Source organism: Macrobrachium rosenbergii, chromosome 6 (genome assembly GCF_040412425.1).
Source record: "Macrobrachium rosenbergii isolate ZJJX-2024 chromosome 6, ASM4041242v1, whole genome shotgun sequence".
In the NCBI taxonomy this organism is placed as follows: Eukaryota; Metazoa; Arthropoda; class Malacostraca; order Decapoda; family Palaemonidae; genus Macrobrachium; species Macrobrachium rosenbergii.
In genome coordinates, this window is record NC_089746.1 from 59,325,512 (window position 1) to 59,331,511 (window position 6,000).

General features: G+C 33.2%; 1 long non-coding RNA gene across 1 annotated transcript in view; it reads left to right on the forward strand.

The window, feature by feature from the left end:
• LOC136839631 (uncharacterized) overlaps nt 1-6,000 on the forward strand; it is a 185,376-nt gene that overhangs the window by 159,998 nt on the left and 19,378 nt on the right. Inside the window, exon 5 of the long non-coding RNA XR_010853420.1 lies at nt 3,459-3,537. This is a non-coding gene — a long non-coding RNA (uncharacterized lncRNA). The remainder of the gene's footprint in view (nt 1-3,458; nt 3,538-6,000) is intronic.

The window sequence follows — 6,000 nt, forward strand, 5'->3', positions numbered from 1 at the left end:
AGAAGGGTTGTAACACGTAAAACCACAAATACCAAGTTTTTCCGCATATTTCGTATATTCCAGCAAATAGTCAACATGTTTTCCTTTTACGATCGTGCACAGTTTCGCTGATTCGTTCGTTATGGCATTGTCGCATGAACGTAAACATACACTACGTTAATTTAGTCAGCAACATTGTATAGTTAAGGCGGTGTTGCATTATTACAATCACCCGTTACTTCAGTTTTACCATAAATTTTGTCTTGTTATAGCTGTCACATGAAGACGACTGTAATCTACATCATTCCTGCCACCAGCATTGATGTGCTTTACTTCACTGTCAAGAGGTGCCACTTGAATCCTTTTTAAGCTTACTAACATTGACTAATATTGAACTAACATTGCCATATGATAACAAAGCGTTCCTCTTATTACACCACCAACGCTGGCTAGTTTTAACAGCATCACATAAACACAAACCTACAAAACGTCAACATTGTCAACAATGTGGCTGCTTGCTCAAACGTTTGTCGTATTATACCGGTTTTAACTGCGCGCTCGAGCGGGAGTCATTTATGTTTCCTAAAGTGGCGCAAACTCCTGCAGGTGTCCTTGGTGAACTCTGCTCTTCTTCGGAGTCTCGGCTCTGCTGCATGACCTGTCGTGACCTTATTAAACGAAAGCATCCGTTGCTATGAGAGTCATTCTCCTCAGAACAAAGTTTAATAGCTGCCCTGCCATCTCTTGAATGGGGTAGCTTGCGTTGCTTCAGGGAGTTTTTTTACTGCTCATCTTCATCAGGATTTGAAAGCGAGATAAAAGGTGTTTCAGTATTGCTCTGAGGTAACATAATAAACATTTTTTCTCCAGTAGTTTTGGCTGCTACAATAATCTTTGAAGACAATTGATGTATAGTCAAGATATTATATATATATATATATATATATATATATATATATATATATATATATATATATATATATATATATATATATATATATATATATATATATATATATATATATATATATATATATATATATATATATATATATATATATATATATATATATATATATATATATATATATATGGTTCTGTATCGACAGAGTGACATAGAGGAGTGACATAATACCATGTTACAGGAGTGACATTTTGTTGGAGTAACATAATGATGAAGTGATCAAGTAACCAAAAATTATAAAAATTATCAAATTATTAAGATTTTATTTAAAAAACTAGAACCACTGCATTGTTAACATATTTTAAATGCTGGTTGTGTGGTTGGTTAACTGTCAATCCTTTGAATTTATCCTTCGTTATGTCACTCCTATGACATGTCACTCCTTTGAACTGCTCCCATATATATATATATATATATATATATATATATATATATATATATATATATATATATTATTTGTACATGCACACACAATATATGTATATAAATTTTAGGAACTGGAATTTTTTCCATTCAAGGAATGGGGTGATATTTTTATATGAAGGAAATGAAATACATATACTTTTGATAGACCGTAATCATATAATCCTTTTACGAAATTCTTCCAGCTTCTGCTTCAGTAAGTTCCAGGGTCAGTATATCAATCCTGGTGAGTATCGTTTAATGGAGAAGTAATAAGGGTATCTGTGAAAGATCAGTGTCCGTGAAAACAGGTTGTAAATACAGTATTTCATGCATCTATCGCCCATTAGTATTCTATACTGTTCTATGTGGAATATTTTATTGTTGCATTTACAGTTACACACGCGCGTGCCTGCATACACACACGCTCTTGCAATACACACAATACACAGATACTAAACACATGCATACTTATATATATATATATATATATATATATATATATATATATATATATATATATATATATATATATATATATATATATATATATATATATATATATATATATATATAATATATATATATGGGACAGTCACCATAGTAATCCCTTTTGTGTCATCTCTCTCACTCTCTGTTTTATATATATATATATATATATATATATATATATATATATATATATATATATATATATATAATATATATATATATATATATATATATATATATATATATATATATATATATATATATATATATATATATATATGTACATACTGTATATATATATATATATAAAGAGAGAGAGAGAGAGAGAGAGAGAGAGAGAGAGAGAGAGAGAGAACTCGTGCTTGAGTATTCTTTATGTCTGTATATCTTTCCATTTACTAATTTCTATGAGCGGATTATATAACTAATGTGTCTATCAGCTCGAGGGAAAATAATCTGACATTCAGACAAATTGCTCGAAAAACTTGACGACTGTTGTATATAATCAATGAAATGTGATGATGAATAAGAAAACATGCAATACAAACCGAAATGGCGAGCTTCAAACCTTTAAAAAGACTATACGTATATCATACTACCATTAAGACGTGTTTGAGATTGTTCCATAATACTTTAATGGTCACTGGGAACCGAGCACTCGTCAGACGGTAATGTACCAGTCTCGATGTTTACCGCCCCTGGCTATCAACCTTTAAAACACACCTTTCGAGTAAAGCTTTAGTTGATTGCCGGATAAGTGTCTATATTCTGGAGAAGTTCCGTTGACTTCTCGTGATGACATAAGCTATTTTCTAACGTAAACAACTTACCTTACGTTATGTTCGTGAAGACTCGATCTACTGTATATATTTTAGTAGAACTTCAATTCTGGAACTGTTACGTGTGTTCGGAAAGGTAAGTGTTAAGGAAAGTGATATCCAGGTGTTTCTTTATCTGAGGAATGGTAGACTATTTCAGTGTCGTCGTTGATATTCGTTTATGTTTTTTTTTTTTATCGGTGAAAAGGTTATTGATGATTTGAGGCAGAGTTAGGTTCATATGTCATTATTCCTGTATATTTTTTGTTTCTAACCATACAAGCGGCTTTTTGTGTATCTATATTGTATCAGCTCCCTTTATTGGAACTAATTTAAGTCTTTGGGGTTTGCATTACTAATTAAACCATAATTTGCTGAAACCTAAATTAAGGTTATTTGGAATTCAATCATACATGAATCGTACATTTTGTTATCTATGTGTTCATTGCATTTGCTCTACGTGTACGATATATTATATTTTTGCTTCTATAATATTACTTTACCTGCACGATATCTTATAATTTTGCTTCTATGATACTGCTTTACCAACGCATCTTATTTCTTTGCTTCTATAATATATTGAAATATTCAAATTTTTTTATTTCATCAAGTATAACTCTCCCAAATTTCGATTTCATTTTTTTACTTTGTACCTCGTGAATTTTTACTCACTTGCTTTCGATTTTTTTAATATTTTCTGGGTATTTTTCTTACCGAAGTTTCTTCAGCTATGTTTCATTTTATCCATAGCCTCAGTCGCTTACTGGTGACTTTAAATCTTTCTTCTTGTAATTATTTTGCAGATGGGATTGGATAATGTACTCCTTCGCAGCCTAACTGCACTATTCATCTAAACTGTAAGGATGAAGATTGGAAAAAATGGTAAGTTTCGTTTTAATTATTTTTATCCAAAAACCAACTATAAACCCATCCAGACCCTGGATGGATGAGAGGTTAATCCCTCAATAACTTTTCATGATGGGCCATAGGCCTATCATAAAAAGTTCTTGGGAGGTTTTCAAAACAAAAAGACTTAAATCAGCTTCATATATGTTTCTGAGCATTGAACTTTTTTGGCATGCGCCTCGACTTAAAAAAGCTGGGTAACATTTCAAAGCGTTGTACTCAAATAACTCGTTCTGGGCAAATTTCCTTGCGCAAGTTAAATATGTAAATCGTCACTAATAAACTTGTAATCTTATAACGCAAGTTAATTATTTAAATCATGACTAATAAACTTGCAATCTTACAATGCAAATAAGTTTGTAGTAAACTTAATTCCATTTATTTATTCCAGAGATGTTGAATTCGATTTCGGAATAAGATTATAAACGTGAAAAGTTTATTTGTATACTCCCAGTATTAATAACAGATTTCCTAAAAAGGATTTTTTTGGTTATTGCTATTTACCGTTCTATTTCTCTTGGGTGAATTATCTAGTAATTATCTCTCAACATTAATAGTCTATTTCCATTAAACCTATTTCCACTAAACGGTTACATCCTGTTTTTTAGAAGTGAAAATTTTATTACAGTAATAACCATGAGAACAAGCAGATTATCAGCCCAAGAACGTGAACTTAGTAATTATTTACAAAATGACGAACTTAGTAATTATTTACAAAATGACCGAGCGGAGAGAACTGTTGGAAAGAGGGGTGTGTGAGTGATAGCATGGGAAGCCTCTAACGACTGGTAACTTCCGCAGTTTCTTGCAAAGTGGTTTCGTTATGGCCGTTAATGACGTAAGCTGGCCTCATTGTGTGGTCGCTAGGAACGATAAAAATCCCATGTTATTCTGGCAGTGTGAGAACACTTTTCCTGCTGGTAATTTTCAAGAACAATTATGTCCTTTAGGGTTGGGTAGAGGTTTTACCCCAAAAGGTAAAAGGTTTTGTTGATGATTTCCTTCGTATAAAAGTATTTTATTAATTTTCTAGTGATTATAATAATTCCTTAACCATTATAAACCCCTTAGGGGGATAGCGTAGTCAGTGCACCTCGTGCGGTAGACTGTAGGCATTACTTAAGGTTTTTTTTGCAGCTCGCCTTCGGCCCCTAGCTACAGCCCCTTTCGTTCCTTTTACTGCACCTCCTTTCATATTCTCTTTTCCCATGTTACTTCCCACCCTCTGCTAACTATTGATTCATAATATTACTGCGAGGTTTTCCTCCTGTTACAACTTTCAAGCCTTTTACTGCCGGCGTCCGTTTCACCGCTGAATGACCTCGTAGGTTCCAGTGCTTGACCTTTGGCCTAAATTCTGTATTCAGTTAACCATTATAAAAATTAATTTTCTAGGAAATGTCGACCTGGAATGTAGATGCCGTTTAAAATACTCAATTTTAATATGGGTAAAATCTGTTAGGCTAAAAATGACAAGACAAAAATCGAAATCATACATTTTAACCTTAACACGTTCCATTTTGGTAAATTTCGTCCACAACCATTTTCCAGTGTTGCAGACCGGGACAATTACAGCACCACTTTTCTTCGTCATTTAAATGCATTCCAGCCGGATCTCATTCGATTCTGATTCTCTCTGGATTAATGGGATTCCATTTCCTCGTCGTCCCGACAAATCTTCCTTTTAACCTGAAGGGTTTACCAGTTCTGTAACGATGGGATTCATTCCTCTGTCTACTTCCTTCAGTTGAAATCCCTGTTGGCTAGGGCCATACTCACACCCCCCCCTCTCTTCTCTCTCTCTCTCTCTCTCTCTCTCTCTCTCTCTCTCTCTCTCTCTCTCTCTCTCTCAGTTTGGTGGTACTAAGCCCGTCTTACAAATGGACGACTCGTGTTCTAATCTTGAATCAAAGTTTAGTTTGTAGTTGACAAAAGAAACCCTTCATTGAATGTAGAAAATGATGAGTGTCTGGGATAGTGATTTTTGAAACCACTGGTTTCGAATTGATGAACTACAATCTGCCATTTCTCCTGAAATAGTACCAGTACAGGTAAAGATAACAGTAAATGATTTTAATCAAACATCTGGCCTCTGAGAAGTGGTGTACTTCAATTTTACTGACTTTTGTATGTGAAACTTTTTGCAACTAAGTGGAGACATGCTATTGTTATAACAGTGTCTGAACTGGTCAAAGATACTCGTATTTAGTCAAATTATGTTGCGCTGCCTTTAACTACCTGCCTATGAAAAGTGGTGGAAAATGTGGTGAATTCTAAGATAATATATCTCTTGAAAAATAATATAAATCATCGCAACCCATTGCATCACAGAAAAATAGATATCACTTGAACAACTACGTCACTTTGAAGATTTGAGGAAAAGTTTTTAATGACAATTAATATCTATTACAATGAATTTTTATCCAAAGGCTTTTGATA